The sequence below is a fragment of the Pongo pygmaeus genome, chromosome 2, assembly GCF_028885625.2.
Source record: "Pongo pygmaeus isolate AG05252 chromosome 2, NHGRI_mPonPyg2-v2.0_pri, whole genome shotgun sequence".
In the NCBI taxonomy this organism is placed as follows: Eukaryota; Metazoa; Chordata; class Mammalia; order Primates; family Hominidae; genus Pongo; species Pongo pygmaeus.
In genome coordinates this window covers 107501173-107525238 of record NC_085930.1, presented here as the reverse complement: position 1 = coordinate 107525238, position 24066 = coordinate 107501173, and the positions used below count along the sequence as shown (strand labels likewise).

Genomic DNA, 24066 nt, shown 5'->3' with positions numbered 1-24066 from the left:
GAACATTTGTGCTATTTTCTAGTTTGGGGTTATTACAAATAAACTATTAACAATGGCATACAGCTTTTTGTGTGGACAGAACTTTTTATTTTTCTGGGATAAATGCCCAGTGTTTCAGTTGCTATATTATAAAGCATTTGCACGTTTAGTTTTCTAAGAAACTGCTAAACTGTTTTCCAGACTTGTTGCACACCATTTTATAGTTCCACCAGCAATGTATGTGTGATCCAGTTTCTCTGCATCCTGGCCAGCAGATATGTAGTGATATTTCATCAAGGTCTTAATTTGCATTTTCCTAATGGCAAGTGACGTTGAACATCTTTTAATGTGCTTATTTGCTATCTTTATAACCTCTTCAGTGAAATGTTTCTTTATGCTTTTGTCCATTTTCTAATTGGATTGTTTGGGTTTTTTTAAAATGTTAAATTTTGAGAGGTGTTTGCGTATTGAAAATAGAAGTGTTTCAGATATGTGGTGTGATGGTTAATACTGAGTGTCAACTTAATTGGATTGAAGGATGCAAAGTATTCATCCTGGGTGTGTCTGTGAGGGTGTTGCCAAGGGGATTAACATTTGAGTCAGTGCACTGGGGAAGGCAGACCCACCCTTAATCTGAGTGGGCACCATCTAATTAGCTGCCAGTGAATATAAAGCAGGCAGAAAAATGTGAAAAGGCTAGACTGGCCTAGTCTTCCAGCCTACATTTTTTCCCATGCTGGATGTTTCCTGCCCTTGAACATTAGACTCCAAGTTCTCCACCTTTGGGACTCGGACTGGCTTCCTTGCTCCTCAGCTTGCAGATGGCCTATTGTGGTACCTTGTGATTGTGTGAGTAAATACTACTTAATAAACTAATATTATATATATAAATATTAATATATAAATATATAATTAATATATAAATATATTTTTTTATATATAATATATATAACCTATTAGTTCTGTCCCTCTAGAGAACCCTGACTAATACATATCGTTTGCAAATTTTCCCTAGATCTGTATGTAGCTTGATGTTGGGTTGAGGTTAATTTTTTGCCTATGGGTTGCTCCAGTACCATGTTGAAAAGACTATTCTTCCTCCATTGAATTGCTTTTACGCACCTGTAAAAGATAAGTTGGCTATATGAGGGGGCTTCAAAAAATTCATAGAAAAATGAATTAAAAGATAAAAAATTTACTAACTAAAGAAAAATGGGTGCCCTTTAAAGATTTCTTAAGATTAAAAAACAAAAAGAAGTCAGAAGGAGCCAAATCAGCACTGTACGGTGGATGCCCAGTGATTTCCCATCGAAACTCTTGCAAAATTGCCCACATTTGATGGGGGGAATGTGCAGGAGCATTCTTGTGGTGAAGGCCTGTCTGGTGAAGCTTTTCTGAGTATTTTTCTGCTAAAGCTTTTGTTAGAGTAGGTAGCTGCCCAGGCATGAGCAGGGCAGGGGAAGGCCCCCCACACCAGGAATGTCAGATGACCATAATTGCTAGGGAAAGGCAATTTCCTAATAGCTAAAACACCTGGAAATGGTGATCAGCAGCTTCCCATTAACATCTCAAAAATTGGGTGAGCATTAAGAGGCATAATTGTGGAGTATGACCTTTGGTAGGTATTCCACTGGAAAAGGGAAGAATGCCTCAGGTAAGCATGCATACAATTCTAGTAAACACACTGCATATGCTCGCCTCCAGGGTGTTAGGCCACCTTGCATGCCAGTGGCCCACCCTAAGGGAATAATCATGGGAAAAGGGATGCAAGACCCCAGAGGTATGCCAACATATAAAATCCCAAGTCAAAAAGTCAAAGCCCACACTTTACCTCCAAAATGGCCACTTGACCCTCTTCCAAGTGTACTTTCCTTTCATTTCTGCTCTAAAGCTTTTTAATAAACGTTCACTCCTGCTCTAAAACTTGCCGCAGTCTCTTTTTTCTGCCTTATGCCCCTTAGTCAAATTCTTTCTTTTGAGAAGGCAAGAACTGAGGTTGCTGCAAACCTATATGAATTCGCCACAAGTGACTTGGATAACTTCAACTGCTAATACTTTGGCTGACTTTCTCAAAAACACTTTCATAATAAGCAGATGTTATCACTCTTTGGCCCTCTAGAACATCAGCAAGCAAAATGCCCTGAGCATCCCAAAAAGCTATTGCCATGACCTTTGCTCTCCACTTTTGCTGTGACTGGACCACTTCCATCTCTTGGTAGCCATTGCTTTGATTGTGCTTTGTCTTCAGTAATATAGTGGTAAAGCCATGTTCCATCTCCTCTTACACAGTTCTTCAAAGAAATGCTTCAGGATCTCGATCCCCCTTGTTTAAAGCTTTGCTCTTGTCTGCAGCTAATCTGGCTGCAATGGTTTTGGCACCCATTGAGCGGAAAATTTGCTCAACTTTAATTTTTCAGTCAGAATTGTGCAAGCTTCTAGGGGGGAGATGGTGACAGATTACAGGAAGGTGGCGGGGGGCAGTGAGTGGGGTTGGTTGTGGGATAAAATCCATGGTGAACAAAGTTGTCTCGTGCAGATATAACCTCTCAGGTAGCAGCTCTCGGGTAGCCTGAAGCAAAGCCTCTCTGGGTGAGGTGTTGACCTTTGGTTTCTTTTCGAGAGAGAAAATCTTTCCTAGATCTATTTTTAGGCAAATACAAGGACCTCAGAGAACCTCTGCTTGTATCCACTGTCTCCTGCTGTTTATCAATCAGCATACCAAAGTGTCATACTTTGGGGAATTGTTTCCTGAGCTGCAACAATTGTCATATTTGGGAATGCGTCACAGAATTAGAAACGATCAGACAGTGTTAAGAACTAAGACTGATTTTTATGGAGCCAATGTTTACAAAGTCCTATTGGGCAAACTGGTCTTGTACTTGATTTATATGTTCCCAGTCTCACAGATGAGAAAGAAAGGTCACTTCCTGGCCCAGGAAATTTTGGGAACCTCTAGAAGAGAGGAATTCACCCAAATCTCTAGGAACTGTAGGTGGACAGTTCTTGGCTTGGCTTCCTAGCCTTGAGAAACTTTTGAAAATTCAAGCTGAGATTCCTTATAAAATGTTCCAGCAAAGCAAACTTTAAAAGGCCCAATTACCATTCTTGATGCACTTATTTAAAGAATCAGGCCAAATCTAATGAGATCAGACATACTTCATAATCAAGAATAATGTTACTTTGATCAGTGTTCAGGGAGGTGAGTTGAAAAAAGTTTTTAAAAAGAAAATAAAGAATAATGTTACTTTGATTATCTTTGATTCAAAGTGGGAGTTACTATATAGGGAGACTTTTTATTTCAATAGAAAACCATAGCACCCACTGTGGGTTATCAGAACACAGTTCTGTTCATTGTCTTTGCACTATTTTCCACCTCTTTGTAAACGATGTGGCTTTGTTATCTACCTGTAAATTGGACTAGATCCTGCCATCTTACACATTTTGCCCATCTTTACCAAATTCTCAATTCTTTCAGTTTTCTTCAATATCTGCTTACATTCCCCAAACTAATGTTTCCAGTATTTCTCCCACCTCCTGACGTAGTGTCACTAAGAACTAAAACCCTACTGCCCAGATCTTTAGTGGGGCTCTAGATTCTCTCATAGCTGGGCTTTCCCCCCGGCATCCAAAGGTGCTGGGGAGCTGAAGCTGAATGACTTGGTATAAACTTCGAAGGACTCATCCCCACTGCTGATCATGGGTGGGCAGACTTGGTGCCTGGAGCTGCTGCTATGTGAGCCACTCAGGAGGTTACTAAACTCCTGTATCTTTAGACTGCTCCAGAAAATATCAGACAGTCTTACAGAAACCTCCCTGATGTCTATGCCATCACCAAAAACATTGAGGCTGCAAACCAGGAAATCTGTTGGATTGCCACTGTCATTCTCACTCCACCATCTGATGACGCACTGAGACCCATGTCTAAAAATTTTCTCTACTCGTTGCCCTCTAGACTGGAAAACTAGGTTATAGTCTGCTTCAATGATTATTCTTTGTTTTTCTATTTCTCTTAATAGAAATCCCCTCAATTAAATGCCTTATGCTCATACCATCCAGAAAACATCCTGTACTGTCAAGTCGTAATGAACGATTTCACTAGTACTACAACAGAAGTCTGCTGAAACAAATTACGTAGACTAGTTTTGCTAAGTTCTTCAATGGAAAACATGGTTTCCCTAGAACAAAACAGGGGGCTAGCCAAGATGGTCTTAATATTTTCCCCAGCTGGACTAAACTTTACACACATTTTTTTTTTCCTGGCCATAGACCCTAACCTCCCTTTTCTTAAAGCATTCACTTTGGAAAATGTGTATTTGCAAATTCTTTTACTGCCCACTTTGAAATGTAGAAAATCTTCTCCCAGTCTCCTGCCTGTTTTGCAACTCAGGAATGTATTTCTCAAAAAACTGAGAGCCATCTCTCTGAAATGTACTAATCAAGAAAGAAAAAGCCCCACCTCATAGTCTCTGTGGGAAGGTGAAAGCCTAACTTGGATGAATACCACTTAGCAAATACAGATGATTTAGTAACATTGACCAAACTCCCAGCTTACATCCTCCAGCACTTTTTTGCTAGCTAATTCCAGACTTAAAATTCTCTTGTGTTTTGTTTCAAAGGAGTTGAATTCAATCTTTCTCCCCTATTGTAACAGTATTGATCCCTATTGGAATTGTCTTGAATAAAGCTTCCCCTGCCTGTTTATCTCCTTCTGGCGCATTATTTCTGACATCCTCCAGTCTGCTGTTGAGCTTGTCCACTGAGTTTTTAAAAAAATTTTGGTTATTTTATTTTTAAGTTCTAAAATTTCCATATGCTTCCCATCATGGCTCACAGCAGCCTTGATCTCTCAGGCTCAAGTGATCCTCCTACCTCAGCCTCCTGAGTAGCTGGGACTATAGGCATGCACCACCACACTTGGTTAATTTAAATTTCTTGTAGAGATGGGGGTCTCACTGTGTTGCCCAGGCTGATCTCAAACTCCTGGGCTCAAGGAATTCTCCTGCCTCAGCCTCCCAAAGGGCTGGGATTATAGGCGTGAGCCTGTGCACCCAGCTTTTCCTGAGGCTTTTGTTTCTTTGCTGCAGCTTTCCATTTTTTTCTTCTTTTCCAGGGTGCTTGTAATTGCTCATTGAAGCATTTTTATGATAATTGCTTAAAATCATTGTCAGATAATTCTAATATCTCTTGGTGTGGCATCTATTGATTTCCATTCCCCCTTTTTTTCATTTAGTTTGAGATCTTCCTGATCCTTAGTAAGATGAATGATTTTCAATTAAATCTTAGAAATTTTGATAGCTATAAATGCTTGCATTGGAAGAAATGAGAGATCTCAAATTAATAACCTAACTGTATACCTTAAAGAACTAGATAAAGAAGATCAAACTAAGCCCAAAGCTAGAAGAAAGGAGGAAATCATAAAGATTAGAGCAGAGATAAATAAAAAAGAGAATGGAAAAAAATAGAGAAAATTAATAAAACCAAGAGTTGGTTTTTCAGAAAGATCAACAACAATCTTTGCTAGATTGGCAAAGATAAAAAAGAAAGAAGACTCTCAAATAACTAATATCAGAAATGAAAATGGAGACATTACTACTGATTTTAACAGAAATAAAGGCGATCATAAGAAAGTACTATGAACAATTATATGCCAACAAATTGTATAACCTAGATGACATGGACAAATTCCTAGGAACAGTTTCCATCAAACTGAATTGTAGAGAAGTAGAAGACCTGAATAAACCTATAATGAGTAAAGAGATTAATTCAATAATCGAAAACCTCCTAACAAAGACAAGCCCCAGACAGTTGGCTTAACTGATGAGTTCTAATGACATTTAAAGAATTAATAGCCATCCTTCTCAAACTCTTCCAAAAAGTTGAAGAGGAAGAAACAGTTCTTAACTCATATTTGTGAAGCCAGATAAACATATGAAAAGAAAACTACAGACTGATATCCTTTATGACTATTGATGCAAAACTCAACCAAACACTAATAAAATTCAGCAGCAAATTAAAAGGGTTATACACCATGACCAAGAAGGATTTATCCTTGAGTGTAAGGGTGGCTCAACACACAAAAATAAACCAAGGTAATTCATGACATTAATAGAATGAGGAAAAAAACATGAATGATCCTCCAATTATTCAACATCTGACAAAATTCAACACCCTTTCATAATAAAAGACACTCAACAAAATAGGAATAGAACAAAAATACCTCAATATAATAAAGGTCATATGTGAAAGAAAACCCACAGCTTATATAATACTCAATGGTGAAAGAATGAAATCTTTTTCTCTAAGATCAGGAATGAGACAAGGATGCCTGCTCTCACCACTTCTATTCAATATAACATTGGAAGTCTTAGCCAGAGCAATTGGAATGAAAAAGAAATAAAAGGCAACTAAATCAGAAAGGAAGATGTAAAATTATCTCTGTTCACAGATGACATGATCATATATGCAGAAAATCCTAAAGATTCCACCAAAAGCACCTGTTAGAACTAATACATAAATTCAGCAAAGTTGCAGGATACAAAATCAATACCCCAGAATTAGTTGAATTTCTATACACTAACAATGAACAACCTGAGAAGGAAATTAAGAACACAGTTCCAACTACAATAGCATCAAAAAGGCTGAAATACTTAGAAATAAACTTAACCAAGGAGGTAAAAGACTTGTATATTGCAAATCACAAATATTGCTGAAAGAAATTAAAGAAGTCACAAATAAATTGAAAGACATCCTGTGTTTATGGATTGGAAGACTTAATATTGTTAACTATTAGTATTACAAAACAATCTACAGAGTCAATGCAATTTCTATCAAAATCCCAATGACTATTTTGTGGAAATAGAAAAGTTCATCCTAAAATTCATATGGACTCTCAAGGAACCCCAAATAGCCCAAATAGAAATAAAAACAAGGTTGGAAGTCTCACGCTTCCTAATTCCAAAACTTACTACAAAGATATAGTAATCAAAACAGAATGGTAACAGCATAAACACAGACATGTGGACAAATGGAATAGAATAGAGGGCCCACGATTAAACTCTCATAATTTTTGACAAGAGTGCCAAGGCCATTTGTTATAGACTAAATTATATTCCCTCAAAATTCATATGTTGAAATTCCAACCCCTGTTATCTTAGAATGTAACTATATTTGGAGAGAAAGTCTAAGAGGTGGTTAGGTTAAAATGAGGCTGTTAGGATTGAGTGTTAATCTAATATGACTGGTGCCCTTATAAAAGAGAGGAACAAACACCTGGAGCCTGTGTGTACAGAGGAATGACCAGGGGGAAAGGAAACAAGACATCAGCCATCTGCAAGCCAAGGAGAGAGGCCTCAGAGGAAACCAGCACCTTGATCTTTGATTTTCAGCCTGCAGAACTGTGAGGAAATACATTTCTGTTGTTTGAGTCACCAGCCTGTGGTATTTTGTAATGACAGCTCTAGGCAACTAGTATACTGTTCAGCGGGGGGAAAGAATAGTCTTTTCAACAAATGGTCTTGGGAAAACTAGATATTATCCACATGCAGTGGAATAATGAAGTGGGGCCCCTGTGTTACACCATATACAAAAATTAACTCGCAGTGGATCAAAAACCTAAATGTAAGAGCTGATCTATAAAACTATTTGAAGAAAACAACCAGCTGGGCGTGGTGGCTCACACCTGTAAACCTAGCACTTTGGGAGGCAGAGGCGGGAGGATCATGAGGTCAGGAGATTGAGATCATTCTGGCTAACACGGTGAAACCCCATCTCTACTAAAAAAAATACAAAAAGTTAGCCGGGGTTGGTGGCGGGTGCCTGTAGTCCCAGCTACTTGGGAGGCTGAGGCAGGAGAATGGCATGAACCTAGGAGGCAGAGCTTGCAGTGAGGGGAGATCACACCACTGCACTCCAGCCTAGACAAGAGAGTGAGACTCTATCTCAAAAACAAAAACAAAAACAAACAAACAAAAAACAACCAAATAAACTGATTCAAAATTGGGCAAAGGACTTCAATCGATATTTCTCCAAAGAAGAGATACAAATGACCAGTAAGCCCATGAAGAGATGCTCAACATTACTAATCATTAGGGAAATGAAAATGAAAACCACAAGAAAATGCCACTTCACACCCAATATGGCTTTTAGCAAAAAAGAAACACACATGCACACACACACATACACACACCAGAAAATAAGTGTTAGAGAGTATGTGAAGAATCTGGAACCCTTGTGCACTGTTGGTGGGATTGTAAAATGGTGCAGAGGCTATGGAAAACAGTATGACAGTTCCTCAAAAAATTAAAAATAGAATTTTCATGTGGTCCAGCAATTCCAATTCTGGGTATACACCCAAAATATTTGAAAGGAAGGACTCAAACAGATATTTGTACTCCCAAGTTTATAGTGCATTATTTGCAATAGCCAAAAGGTGAAAACAACCCAAATATCTATAGACAGCTGAATGGATAAACGAAATGTGGTATATAGGTACAACGGAATATTATTCAGCCTTAAGGAAATTCTGACACTTACTTACTTCAACATGGATGAACCTTGAAGACATTATACTAAGTGAAATAAGCCAGTCACAAAAAGAGAAATACTGTATGATTTCACTTATATAAGATAACAAGAATAGTCAAATTTACAGAAGCAGAAAGTAGAATAGGGGTTGCCAGGGGCTGGAGGGAGGGATGAGTTAGTGCTTAATGGGTACAGAGTTTCAGTTTGGGAAGATGAAAAATTTCTAGAGATGGATGGTAGTGATGGTTGTGTGATATGAAAGTACTTAGTGCCTCTGAACTGTACCCTTAAAATGGTTCAAAATAGTAAATTTGATGATATATATATATATTATATATATATATATTTTTTTACCACATTAAAAAACCTGGAAATTTGGGGCATTATATATTATGAGACTTTGGAACTTTTTTTAAACCTGCTGGCTTTGCAGGGGAAGGGAGCTGGCTTTGGAGGGGAAGGGAGGGTGCTGCCGGGTTTGTACAAGGTAGAAGTTCCATTCATGGCCCAAAATGGCAGAGCTGGTACTTGACACCATGGCTTCTAATGATAGATCTAGCTCTCTTGGATACCGAGGGCCAGCTGACATTAGACATCATGGATTTGTGTTTTCCCTACACCTGGATGAATTTCTCTAGCAGGTTGGGCACAAAACTAGAGAAATGGAGTTGCGAGACCGGGCCAAGGTTTGGTTCTTCCAGGCAGGCATCTCAGAAGAGCATACCTGGAGTATGTTCAGGGAGTGTCCAGGGGTAATGAGGTCATACCCACCTCACATGTTGTCAATGGAGTGTACTGGTAAGGACTATGTGACTTAATCAAGAATTAAGTGAAGACAGCAAGGGGATGATGATATTCAGGGGAAATGGTGAGTCAAAGTTTATAGGGAGTGCTTGATGGGGTGGAAACACAGGTGGGGGTGATGGTAAGGAGGATGTGCAAGAATAGGAACTATAGGCAGTTGTGGTTAGAGAAGGAGATGCTAAAGATTTCTTGATAGAGCAGATCCTGGAGGTGACAAGATTTGTGGTGTGGGTAGCTGAAAGGTGGGGGAGGCAAAGGATTTGAGGTCAAGAAATGGAGGGGCAGAAAGGTAAAGTCTTTCCCAAGATGACACCAGTAGTCCCTGGGAGAGGTGGGACTCAAACCAGACTCAGAATCCAGAGAGGAGCTGGAGAACATGGGGCATGACCAAGGGGGTGAGGAGTGGTGGGATGATGAGTGAGAAGGCTGGCCCAGGCAGCTCTCATGATACTCAAAAGAGATGGGTGTTTGCATGCACAGCTTAGAAGTGAACTCAGGGTGAAAGAAGGATGCTGGCCTTTCAGCAACAATGTTCACTTGCAGAGTTTTTTGGTACTTCTGTGCACTGTGCCTGGTGCTAGGGACATTGAAATAAAAGATATAGGTGCTGCCCACAGGAACCACACAGTCATTGGGGGAGGCGGGCACATAAGCCCATCTGCAAAACAGAATGATACTCTGATAACCGCTGTTGGAACAAGCAGTGAGGGAGTGGCCCTTCCTGGAGTGGTGAGGTCAGGCGCAGGAGGGAGGTGATGCTTAGGCACTTTGTGCGAACTTCACTAGTTGGGCCCTATGGAGGAGACTCAAGAGTGGGGTGGAAGGACACAACTGAGAAAGAGTCTGGTGTATTCAGGGGCCTCTGCGTGGCTTGGCGTGGGGAGCACCAGGACCATATGTCAGGGGATGAGAGTAGGCAGGGCCCTCACTAGGTCATGTCTGCAGCTTGGCCTGAGTGTCATAGCAGGGGAGTGACAGGGAACAATTTGCATTTTAGAAAATGTGAAAAGGAAGATGAAAAAAATGAGCACAATGACTACAGTATAAAATGTATTACTAGGTCGGCACAAGTAAAAATGAACAGGTCCTTAGAGGAGGATTGTGTTCTCATTCCTTTTCAGGAAGTTTCCTTTATCATGACATTGTTTTGACACCAAAATGTGATTACTGTAAAAAGGGAACTGTGGTTAGTGGGAAAAGGGAACAAGCATGGAGTTACCAGAATCACATTTTCCTGACTGGAAAGAAGTCACAAGAAAACAACAGAGAACACTCACTCCATGTTCAGCATGAAGTAGAACTGCATGATCCAGGGAGGGTTAGGGGACCAAGAAGGTGGATAGGCTCTAACTGGGGCAGGCAGCAGGTGCGGCTGCAGAAAAGCGAAGGACTGTGAGCCCCGTGGTGCCTGCCTAAGAGTGAGCTAGACTCAGAAAGCCTGAGACCCTTCTAGATGAAAGGTGACTGATGCAAAGCTTGATCCCAGATTGGATCTGGGTTATGGGAAGACAGCTCACCAGGGACTATTTAAGGGCAATTGGCGAAATGTGGACAAGGAAGATGGACCAGACAACAGCATGAGATGAATGTTAAATTTCTTGATTTTGATCCTTGTTTTGTGGCTATGTAAGAGACTGTCCTTACTTTTAGAAAATACACATGGGGCATTTTTGGGAAGTTTTTAAGGGCATGGTGTCTGTAACTTACTCTCAAGCAGTTCAGGAAAATAATATATAAATTAGATATGAAGAGAAGTGAGGGGAGGAGAATAACACAAATGGGGGCAAAATATTAACATTGGTGCGTCTGGATAAGATGATCTTTGGACAGAGTTCTTTGAACTATTCTTGAAATATCTGTATAAAATTTGAAGTTATATCAAATTTGAAACTTACAAAGAAAAGGCTTAGGGTTGGATTCTGCTTGGGCTGGAACATAAACTCAGGGTGAGAATATAGCCAACTTTGTGAATGGAGCAACTGAACCAATACTGGGTTTTTCGTTTTCTTTAAAAATCATTCTCTGTGGAAGATCAACTTAAATCTATTCTGCCAATATTAACAATTACTGACTAGCAGTAGTTTTATTTGCACTATCATTTTAATGGTGTTTACTTTACATATTAATTTTTGGCCTAATTAATTGGAGGCTTCCAGAAGGACGATCCCCTGGAGCAATTTTCCTTGTTTTCCCCCCTTTTGTTCTGCAAGCGTATAGCGTATGGCAGCAAGGAGGATCTCATTGCTCTCAGGGAGGGTGCAGGACACAAGGGCAGTGTGTGGCCTGATGAAAGCTGCTTGTCCCGGGAGCCCTCAGCACACAGAACTTTAGTAGAAGGGAAACTCTTTCACATCAAGAGCCAAAAGCCTTGTTAGGGGAGGGACTGCAGATATTGAGTCGAGCAAATCTGGCAGGGTGGCTTACAGTGAGAGGAAAGGACTAGTGGGCCAAGGGCAAAGATAAATTCACCAGGGCAAAGGCAGTCTGAGCTAAATGCAAGAGCCTGGGCTTTGTTGTGTGTATGCAGGGAGATTATGGAATAGCACAGCCAAGACCAGCAGCCTCCTGGCCCAGCGACTATGGCATGGGCCATGCCCTGGGAACGATGGAGCTCCAGGCTTGGAGCATGTGTGAGCCAAAGGACCTCCAGGTGGAGGCTGGTGGGTGGCACCTCGACAGTGGTCTGGAGGGAGCCAGAGCAGCGAGGGCCTTGCCTCATCAGCAAGCAATTGTCCCTGGGGCCGCACCAGTCAAGGCTTCAACACTGACAATGTGATGTCTCTAGAACAGAGTAGTGGTGGCCAGAGTAGCCCCTTCCATTCTCTCCTAGCTTATGTTTGGAAGAAGGACAAAAGCTTTTCAAGCCCTCAGTGTTCTTCTGTTATTTGAAAAGGAGGCTTCAGGAGGGAGGCACTGGGCGCCATTTTTCTGGAACTATTAACTGATGAAATTTAAAAAAAGATGTGTTTGTACCCAGTGGTAGATAATCTCCAAATGTGGTCACCATCAGGTCCGATGTCCTTTCCTGTATGTGTCAAGGGGTTGAATGTATGTCCCCTCCCCTCATGTCTGGATTTGCCCTGTGCCTGCTTTGACCAAATGTGGGAAGTGATATGCTCAGACTTCCGAGCCCAGGTCTTATGGCCTGGTAGCTTCTGTTTTCTTCCTCCGGGGACATTCACTCTTGGTTGCTCCCTCTGGACCCCAGTGCCCCTACTATGAGAAGCCCAGTTTAGAGAGGCCAGGTGGTGGAGGGCTGAGGCCCTGACCAGCAGCCTCAGCAGAGCTGCTGGTAGACACAGAACCACCTGGCCAGCTCTGTGAGGGGGGCCAATCTGCACCTACCAGCCCTGCAGCACCAGCCAAGACCATACAAAGAACCACTTGGTCAATCCACAGAATCGTAATGAATGGCTTTGTTATTTTAAACCACTACGTTTTAGGGTGGTTTAAAAAAAAGTATTGATTGAGCATCAAAATATACCCTAAATTAGTCAAGTGAATGAAGCAGAGATTATATATATACATATACATATATATATATATATATATATCTCCTAATTGACCAGGTCAGGGAGTGGCTACTTCAGGCTTGGCTGACAGAGCCTGAACCTCTTTATTCAGCCCACAAAGACTCAGGACACCTCTGATGGCTGTCCCTGCATCTATAGCTTCCTAGACCTTGGCCCAGGGACTCAGAGATGTCAGTGCTGGAAAGAGCCATAGGGGCCACTTAGTCCAATGACTTCATGTTGTCAATGGATAAACTGAGCCCAGAGAGGGAAGATGACCTGCTCAGGTCACAGAGCTGGAAGTGAAGCTGGATCGAGACTAGGTCTTCTGAAACCACCCCGTTCCTTTTTCCACTGTCATAATTAGGTTCGCCTGTGTCGACTGCTTTCTGTGTGCCATGCACCCTGTGCATTCTCCCTGTGAACCCTCCCTGCAGCTCTCCATCCTCAGTGGTCAATACTGTGGCCGACACCCACTTTCCAAAGAGGAAACCAGGGCTGAGAGGAGGTGAAGTGGATGCCCAAAGTCATGAACTGGGGAAAGTGGAGCTGGACTTTGAATTCAAGGTTGAAGAAAGGGGCCCCATTGTTGGCAAACACCCTCCACTGCCCTTTCTTTCATCACAAGGTGGGCTCAGAATTCCGGATTTAGTTTTACCTTTCTGGTGTACCTTTGGATATGTTAGTTTGCTGCTGTAAGGTGAAATGGGAAAGACTGCTCCATAACCCATGATTGCCAGTCAATACGAACACTCCTATAATATGAGGTGCTGTGTAGATGCTCACTCATAACTCATGTTTAATTGCATTGTTTTATAGTGAGATTTAAAGAAAGATCTCCTTCTGCCTTTTCTCCTCTTTAAATGTAAACATAGCACAATTTAAAGAGAGGAGTTTTCTCTCCAGCTCTGCTGAAGCCCCTCATTGGAGTGTGTGGATTCAAATGCACTCTGACTTCTGGCCACAGCTCACGCTTAAGATGTCCCCAGGGGAGAAAGGAGGAAGATTGTCCTGGTGTTTTTTTCCTGCAGAAGAGGGACCTGGAGCACTGAAGTCTGTGATTCACCTGTTTCAGGTGGCTCCTTGGGCTCCTGGGGCTGCCTCGTGCAGCCTAGGAGAATGGAGGTTCCCAAAGAGCCCCGCCTCCAGGCTTGGGGGGTTCTCAGCCCTACCAGCAACACTTTTGAGTTTCCCCTTTCTGTGCTACATGTATTTCAGACTCCCTCACTCACTAAAATTCTCTGACCGTCTTCCTGCCCCCCATCAGCAAATGACCCTGTCACGTATTTTACCAAGAAAATAGAAGGTGTCAAGATAAAACATTCTTAGCTTCTTGCCAGAAATCCTCCCACTTCATCTGTGCTCTCAGCCCTCCTGGGCTTGTTCTCACTGACACATGGTAAAGGCAAATCCCACCCACCCTGGCTCCCCTCTGCAGTGACTTTGCTCCATCAGCCGTGCCTATCTTCTCTCTCTCTCTCCATAGTTCGCATCTTTCCCATTGACACAATCCTTCCCTTGATCCCTCCAGCTGCTGCCCTGTCGCTCACCTCTCTTCACAGCTAAACTTTGTGAAGCCAAATGCAGGTTCTTAACTCCTATTTGCTCCTCAAAGTACTCAAATGTGATGTCTGCCATCCCCATTCCACTGAAGCTCATCACTCCACAGTCACTCGTTAAACCCTCTGGGAGGTCCAGAGGCCTCATTGTAGCTGCTCAACTGCTCAGCTGCACCAGACACTACGACTACCACTAGTGTCCTGAAATGCTCTATTGTTTTTGTTTTTACCTCCTAGAAAACATCCCTTAGTTTTCCTCCCATTTCTCTGACTGTTGCTTTACTGTCTTGTCTTTTTCTGTCTCTAAAAGTCTGCTTCTGCCTTGACTTCTGGCCCTTTCTCTTCCAGCTCATCACATTTTCCCTGGACCAGAGGTCTGGCCGGGGACTTAGAGTAATGCAAACCCAGAGTGGCCAGATAGTCTCATTCTCCAGAAAAGCCAGAAATCTGGATCTTATTTGAAATCTTTTGGTTATTAAATGCTGGCATTTAGAAGATCTTCTGGGAGCACACATCTCTAGGTGCCCCTGAGCATCTCATAGGCACCTGAAACTGGTACATCCAGAACCCAATCCATCATCACACTCCGACCCCTGAGCTGGCTCTGCAATCTCAGTAGATGGTGGTGCCCCCAATGAAATGGCCAGAAACAGACACCTGGGACTCCCTGCCACACCCAGCACTTCATAGTCCTGCAGATTCCTCCTCCTGAATACTGTCCACGTGGCTCTGTCCTTACTGCCGCTTCTCTATGTTGGGCCACCACCACTTCATCCCTTCAGGAACTCACCCTCCTTCTGGTAAAAACAGTCCCCATCTCCTGTCTTAGCCTCCCTTAGTCCTTTCTGCAGCCAGAATGATTCTTCTAAAATTCAAATATGATCATGTCTTTCCCAAGTTTGACTCATTTGCTGATTGAGTTGGGCCCAAACCTTCAGGGTGGCTTGCAAGGCTTCTTGTGGTCTGGGCCCTGCTGAACACTCCCGGTCTCCTCCCTCTCTCTGCTCACCCCACCCTGCTCTGTGCTCCTGCCTTTCTGGTCTACTTTTAGTTCCTTAAATGAGTCAAACTGTCTCTCACTTCCAAGTCTTTTTGTCTGTCCATCCCTCTGCCTAGCATGTCCTTCATTCCACCCCATTTACTGCCACATTCTTCTTTATTCTCACAACTCATTTTAGAGGTTGCCCTTCTAGGAAGCCCTCCAGATGTCCTCAGCATGTACCAGTTAGTGCCCCATCTTTTCTTTAAAATAACATCTTTATTGATATATAATTCACATACCACATAATTCACCCACTTAAAGGTAAAATTCAATGGCTTTTAGCATATTTACAGAGTTTATGACCATCACTCCAATCAATTTTAGAACATTCTTATCACCCCAAAGAGAAGCCCTGTGCATATTAACAGTCAGCCCCCTTTCCCAGCAATCACCCTCCACTGCCACCCAAGCCCTAGGCAATCACTAATCTATTTTTTGTCCCCATGGATTGGCCTACTCTGGACATTTAGCATAATTGGAATTAAATAACCTGTGGTCCTTTGTGACTGGCTTCTTTCACTTAGCATACTATTTTCAGGTTCTGCATGTTACAGCATGCATCATTACTTCTTTCATTTTTAATTGCCAAATAATATTCCCTTGTATAGCTATACTGCATTTTATGTATCCATACATCAATTGATGGATATTTAGGTTGCTTCTCCTTTTTGTCCATTATGAATAAGTCTATTGTAATCATTAGTGTACATTTTTTTTGTGGACAGATTTTTATTTCTTTTGGGTATATATCTAGGAGTAGAATTGCTAGATCATATGTTAACTCTATGATTAGCCTTTTGAGGAACTGCCAGACTGTTTTCCAAAGTTGCTGCATCATTTTACATTACCAACAGCAGCACATGAGTGTTCCAGTTCCTCCACATCCTTTTCAACACTTGTTATTGTCTGTCTTTTTGATTATAGCTGTCCTAGGGGGTGTGAAGTCATATCTCACTGTGGTTTTGATTTGCATTGTCCTGCTGGCTGGTGTTAAGCATCTTTTCACTTATACATCTTTTTTGAGAAAACATGTATTCAGATCCTTTGTTCATCTTTAAATTGGGTTGTTTGCCATTTGTATGATTGTATGTGTTCTAGGTACAAGTCTCTTATCAGATGTGTTATTTGCAAATATTTTCTCTCTTTGGGTTTTCTTCTTACTTTCATAATGATATTCTTTGAAGCACAAAACTTTTTAATTTGATGTAATCCAATTTATCTATTTTTTCTTCTGTGGCTTGTACTTTTGGTGTCTTACTTAGAAGGTCTTTTTTACCCCAAGGTTGTGACAAGCTAGATATACTCAACGATGATCTTAATTAAGTCATAGCCTTTGTGGGTTCTAATTTCCTTTCCTTAAAAACAAAGATAGCAAGAATATCTGGTCTGTGGATATAGGTTACTGTGAAGGTCAAATGGGATTATGGCTTTTAGGGACCTCTCCCATTAATTAAGCACTTTGCAAGGTGAGTATCAATCATGATGGATCTGTGGGAAGGAAGGAAAACTCTTGGACCACTGTACATGCCCTTTGGACATGATCATCTGCATTTCCCTAGGGCTGCCTCCCTCCCTTGCTTCCATGGAGACTGCCTCTGAAGAGCCTTTCCCCAGGGGCTGGCCCCAGCACTTCTGCCTCCTAGGCCATTTCTCTGCATGATGATGGAGGGGGCACTAGGGCCTCCTGGGGTGGTGCTAAGTCTGCGTCTTGCCATGAAGCATGGATTTAGTACATATTGGGTCCCAAGCACTTTGCCAGACACCTTGATGGATACAGATAGGAACAAAATGTGGTCCTTGAGAGCACAGAGCTTAGTGGGAAAGAGAAGCTGCTCACATGCACACTCATACACACTCATATACACTTATATGCATATATACTTATGGATTCACATACACTGACATATACACAGACATATACACATTCATACACACCATAAAATAAAAATACATGTTCATATACACACTCACAAACACACATATGTATATTCGCAAACTTTCATGCATGCACACTCATACACAAATGCACTTTTACTCATTCACACAGCACACACTTACACATACATACACTTACAGATTCACACAAGTTCACACAAGTATCCACATATACATGCTCACACCCATACATATACTCACAAATACACACTTACCTGTACACTCAACTGGTACATGTACACAAAGACATTCACACGCACACAGTCACACAAAAGTACAACCATACACATAACACACACTCATGCACACAATTATACACCTACTCATACAAAACACACACATACACACACATCCATACACTCACATATACATGCACACAGTGGTATGTATTAAGTGGCAAAATAAAGTCAAAGGAATCCGAGGAAGGTTTTAGATAAATAGAAACTAGTATTTATTGATCATCTCTTGTATTCCAGGAAATTTACATTAATTATCTGTTTTAATTCTTAAAATTGCCCTATGATATACTGTCACAGGGAAAGGAGATTTACAGAGGGGATACTGAGACTCAGAGAGATTGCCTCTGCAGAGTGAGGATTTGAGGCCAGTCTGCTTGATGTCCAAGGCTATGCCCTTTGTTCCAGCTGAGTCTGGGGTGAGCACCTGTAGGGGCTGCTGAGGGTGGTGGTGTAGAAGATATTCCATGGGGGTGAGGGAAGAAAATAGGACTCCTATTTACATTTATTTGGATAGAATACTTTTATCTCTTATTTTTTTATGTTTTTGGAAGTTAATATTATATGAAGATGGTATGCAAAATATAGTACCAAACCATGTCTGTCTTATATCTGTAGCATATATTCTTGGTTTGTATAAAAATAACTTTAAAATTCGAGTTTCCTTAGTTATGCACAAAACACACACACACACACACACACACGCACGCACACACACCATTACATCACTGGTGGTCAAAGATGCACTCCTCCTTTAATCAATTTAAATGAGGCTAGCGAGTATCTGTTTGATGTTTGCATCCTTATGGGCTAGGAAACAAGGCACACATCCCTAAAACTAACATCTAGATGCCACTTCTTGGACTGATAAGAAACAGACTTGCATATGGTTTCAGCCCCATTCCACCCACACTGTTCCACATACATTATCTCAGAAACCCTAAAAGGAAGTGCTTATTCTTTGTTAGTGCCAACCATTTTTGTCATAAATGGCAAATGATTGCAATATTATCATCAGGTAATTCATGTTTCAATTTTCAGTGCTATTTTAATGAACAAGCACTTTGTAACTAGATAGCTCATTATTACAAACCTCCATTTTTCTTTCTACATGAAGACTCCAAATGGAACCATTCTTTGACTGATGGACTCATGCATGCTACAAACCTGAGTTTGAAGAAGCAAAGTAATATAATTCCAATGGTTTTTCTTTTCTCTTGGAAAGGGGTATTGGTCTCTTAATGATTAAGAATTAGGTTATTGAAATCAAGACGTTATATGAATAGCTAAGGTTTTCTTTGTTATCACTATTTGCTGGGTTATTATCTGATTTGGAAAAATAAGTAGAGAATTGATTGAGGCCTTCTTTTTTCTGTGTTTAACCTCCTTCCAGTTACCTGATTTATAATATTGCCAGCTGTCTCAGGTGCTTTCGCATATGTAAAGGTGAGGAAGAACAAAGATTTGTCCCCTCTTCTGGCTCTAGCTTGGTTTTGTTTGGATTTAGATCTTGGTGGCGAGGCCTGTCCCACTCTTCTCTTCTTCTAGTGAGTCCTCCACAAGAGCCACCACAGGGCTCTTGTGGAGCCTGCTGAGGAATGTGCTGATGACAGTCCCATCTCTACATACAGAGAGCCTTTAAACAAGAATGTGACACATAAGAACGGAAACATACATTCTTCGGTTACTTAGAGTTCAGGTTTTAGAGTTAAGTTACATGGATAAAAGGAAACATACTCTTCTCCCCTAGAAGCAGCAATCCACTGTTGCTCATCCAGCTTCTGATTGGCTGCAGAAGGTGCAGACATTCTAAATACATAGACCCTAACTTGCATAAATAGCATCACAGCCAGCTTAGCGATCCAAGGCCCACTTGGTCTTTAGACCCTGAAGAGTAGGCATTCTTTCCTATCCAGTCTCCCTATTCCCATCATGCTCAGACCCCAGGCAAGGTTCAAAGCAGTTGAAAATGGGCTTTTCTTCTAGTGACGGCTCATTAACTAATATCCTGTGTCCCAACTGTAGAAATATCTTGCATAAATTACATACCACCTTTTTTCTCAAGGAGCTTAAAGTGCTTAATATGCATCAACTAATGCTCTTCCACACCTTTCCAGATTAGTATGAGACAGTGGAATCCCCATAAAATGAAAAAGAAACATGACTGCCTTCCTGTGTTTTGGGTCCCAACTGTGTTGGTGAATTGGTTTGGTTGGTATAGAGATGGGGTTTTCCCTCGACCTTATTGACCTTTTTCTTCCATCAGTCCTAGTTTTGGTATGGAGAAAACCCTTCTTAGGACTGCATTTTCATTTTTCTCAGCTTTCTTTCACAACTAACTGTGCAAAACAGGATAATACCAAGAAATTGAGTTAAGTGTCTGGACTATATATTAATACTCGAAATATAATGTGACATTTTAAATGTAAGACCATCGTGCCATGAAGACAACCTAGCTCTGGGTAAGTTTTCAGTGCATCTTACTGGAGGAGCCAAAAATATGGGCTCAGAGTTGAGCACCACCCTCAGTGCTATAAATCAAAACATGCCACGTATGGGAATGGACATAGAACCAGTTCCATAGGTATAGTTTTAAAATGTGCTTTAACTCCAAAAGAGATGTTTATCCTTTTCTTGCCTCCCAGAATCAGAAAATGTCCCCTCTTCTCTGTCCTGTGTGCTCCTGGCTGGGTCCCCAGGTGTAGAAGGGTCAGAGCTGGGAAGCCTCTGAAATGGCATTGCTGAGCCCTGTCCCCCACCCTGCCCACATGGTGCGTCTCAAATTCTTTCTCATGCCTTCTCCCAGTTTCTCTTTTCTCCCTTGTTTTCTGCTTTTTTCCTTTTCCTCCTCACGTGTCTTAGGCCTGTTAGAGGACTCCCGAGACGAGACGTTGCTCAGGCCAGCCAGTGATCCCTGGGGCTGGCTTTTATCTGAGAACAATGCTTAGATAAAACCAGGGCTTGTTGCCCTGAGTTTTGGGCTGCGGGACTGGCCCAGTGGAGTCCATGATGCATTGCGTGATCAGTGCAGTTCCTGAATCAAACTGGTCTTGCGTGCCCTGAGGTCTTCGGGGTTGGAGCAGGGAAGTCATTGGGCTTAGAAAAGATTTCTCTAACACTGAGTAACATGAGGATTTAGCAGTAGTGTTCTTCACTTGTCACTATTTCTGTATCTGGAGTTAACATTCTTGTTAGTCCAAAAAAAAAAAAAAAAGCACTATTAAAAAATCATGAAAAGCAGCCGGCTCCCCTGGAAAGGTAAAGGTGTAAACTTATATATGCATAATACTGGCAAAAGCTAGTTTTCTGGGGGTATAAATACACATGTGCTTCTAGAAATAAGGCTTCGTGTCAAACTCTAGAAGGGTGGAGTACAAGACAACCGAGTTTTAGCCGACTACAACTCTCAGAGGGGCGAGGAGCAGCACGCCATCTTCCTTTCCAGCTCAGCGTTGTCCAAGGTGAACCTGCCCTTGCCTTCGCTGATGTGCCCACTGTTGGAATGGCGGAAACTGGGCCTGCTGACATCAGAAAGCCCCAACTCCTTACTTTTACTAGTTAGTCTCAAGTCAATCTTGAGCGAAGCCTTGGGTTTGCTGTCAGTCCTGGTGAAGTGCTTCAGCATGGGAGAGGCCAGCAGAGAACTGCTGTCCCCCTGGTAGTCATCAAACATGGAGGTGGCATTTGGCAAAAGTTCTTCAAAGGTTTTGATTCTTTCCAGGCTCATGAACTTGAAAGCATTTACGTATCTGACATCATCAGAGCTTCCTGAATTAAACTTGGGAGCTGAAATACCTTCCTTGAAGAAGTCCTCAGAGAAGGCAGGAGTTGAGTATGTAAACCCACTATTTCCTATCAGTATGGCACTGAGTGGGATGTTGTCTTTACCATCCTGTTATACATTTGCTTGAAGCAAATCACCTAGTTTTTCCACAAGTTCTGCAAATCTTGGCCTTTCTTTTGGGTCTTTGTGCCTGCAGTCCAGCATGATCTGATAGATTTCAGGAGTGGAGTACTCAGCAGCTCTCATCCTCGTGCCTTCCCTCAGGCAACTGCAGAAGTGCTCATCCATTTGCATTCCTGGGTATGGAGACCCGCCTAAGGAGAAGATTTCCCATGGCAATACTCCATAAGACTGTAGATTTTGTCAAAGATAGATTCAAGAGCCATCCATTTCTTCATGCTCTTGGTGCTGTAGATTTTGTCAAAGATAGATTCAAGAGCCATCCATTTCAGAGGAAATCAAGTACCTCTTTTTCTCACATAATCGGAGTTCTTGTAAATATCCTGGGCAAGGCCAAAATCACAAATCTTCACCACATTGTTCTCAGATAAAAGAATGTTTCTTGCTGCCAGGTTCCGATGAATGCACTTTCTGGAAGACAGAAACTTCATGCCTCTGGCCACTTGAAAACTGTAAGAAACCAGATCTTCCATAGTGATGGGCTCCTGGTAGAAACCGTCAGAATCCTCCTCTTCCTCAACATCACTCAGATTTTTATCTTCCTGAAACCTGGAGCTCCCAAAGCTCTCGCTGCTGGTGATGCTATCTAATTTTGGTTTCTTGCCTTGTTCCAGGCCTGGCTCCGTTTTTTCTTTCTTACGCTCCATGTGTAATGCCACATCCTTGTTGAGAAAAAATAAGTCACATTTGCTCTTGAAGTAGTTGGATAGATTTCTATATTTGCAGTATTCAACAATCACCATCAGAGGCCCTTGGTTTGCTGATCTGACCCCGGTCTGAAGGAAGCAAGAGGGTTGAGAAGGAAGTCCAGCTGCACTGTGGGGCCCATGTGGTGCCCTGAAGGCCTCCTCTCCCCTGCCCTGCATTTCCACTGCATGCCTGGGCTGGGCGCACAACCCCTTATCTTCTTTTTTGTGTTTTATTCTACACATAAGATACTACTACAGTAGAACACTTCTGTAAAAATAAACAAATGCATATTCATATGTCGGAGGCACATGTCCAGAACTGTTGTTGATGTCAGCGTGCAATCAAAAGCACAGAGGCCTTTGCTTCCTACTCCATCCTGCAGCCTCCACTGTGGGGCAGGGGTACTGTGCCAAAGGGGGCTCCAGGCAGCCCTGCCTCCGTCCACTGCTTTGGATTTGGCCCACATTGAGCTTTCACTGCCCTTGCTTCCTCTTGGCAGAGATTCTTCCTCTTTTCCTTCACTCTGCAGGATCTGAAAGGACACAGACTCCTTTCCAAAGAATGCTATGTTTTGAAATGCAGAGACACAGAAAGTAGATCACAAAATTAACTCTGTGGAAGTGGTTCCAGGACATCTCAAAAGGTCTTGGCATCAGCTCTCCCTGGTCTCCACTCAGTTCTGCCCTCTTAGGTCTCCTTCTGTTCTTTCTCAATGAGCCCCACAGAAGTCCTCTTCCTTTTTGCCTTTTGCACACCCATGTACACATCCATGAGCACACCCTAGGCTCCATGACCCATGACCCACCTCTGTGCCCACTACTGCCAGCAGTGCTGCCCAGGCCAGGGAACGTTGTGCTACTTTGATCTCTATGGCATTGATCTTTGGCTTCCACAAAGGGAGGGAAGCGGGCACAGCTCAACAATGCCAGTTAAATTTTTAGCTCTCTTACAGAGATTATTTTATAACTGATTACAGAATAATGTTCTATGGTAGCATTTACTGCTTAGTCAATTTTAAGGAAGAAAACACAGGTTAGGATTGCTAATGCGAAGGTGAATGGTAGTGGTGAAAGTTCAAATGGATCTTGACAGACTGGGTCACTGAACTGAAAATAACAAGATGAAATTTAAGGAGAAAGAAAGTAAATCTGGGAATGCTCTGATACTTTAAAAAATAGCCATATACAAAAATGAGATGGTAAGAGCTGTTGATGGATATCAGTTCAGGGGAAACAACTATTTTGTGACTAGGTCATAAGTAAAAAAGGCCTACTTATAACTAGGCTAATAAGAGCCCATCTTGAGACACTTGCTAGAAAAATGATTGTGAAGAGCTGATTATTCCCAGGCTTAGAAAACAAATGTAGTCTACTCTCCTACCATCTACCGAGCACTTGGGAAGAATCAAAGCCTCACTATGGATAGTTTATCTTCGGGTTGAATGAACAACTGGTTTTGGAATATATACAATGATCACCACACATATAATTCAGCAGCCCCATTACACTAAGTAACTGGTCAACTCTTTTAGATGTGAAGGGTTAGAAATAACATCTCAATTCTGATTCTGGTCTTTTTCCAGATGCTTTTCTGTCTTCAGTATCTGCTGTTCAGTTCTTAGGTCTTGGGCTACTCAGAAGTTGGCTGACTCAGAATAAGGACACCCTGTCCTTGTGAACAAATGGAAGAAAGTGAGGTCCTAGTTACTGAAGGGGAATGTGAAAGGAGCTTGATGACGTTCCATTGACCTATTGCAGAGGGTATTCCTGCACTGGAATTGACAGTCTGCAGAGTCTTTTAGTCTCCAAAGGGGTCAAATGTG

General features: G+C 42.0%; 1 protein-coding gene and 1 pseudogene across 4 annotated transcripts in view; one reads left to right on the top strand and one right to left on the bottom strand.

Moving 5' to 3' along the window:
* Positions 1 to 691: 691 nt before the first annotated feature.
* CCR3 (C-C motif chemokine receptor 3) overlaps positions 692 to 24066 on the top strand; it is a 143294-nt gene continuing 119919 nt past the window's right edge. For all 4 annotated transcript variants that reach the window (XR_010125730.1, XM_063661966.1, XM_063661968.1 and 1 more), the window contains exon 1: positions 692 to 828. The gene's annotated coding sequence lies outside the window, so the exon portion shown is untranslated. The remainder of the gene's footprint in view (positions 829 to 24066) is intronic.
* Positions 20997 to 22300, bottom strand: LOC129032892 (vascular endothelial growth factor receptor 1-like; annotated as a pseudogene).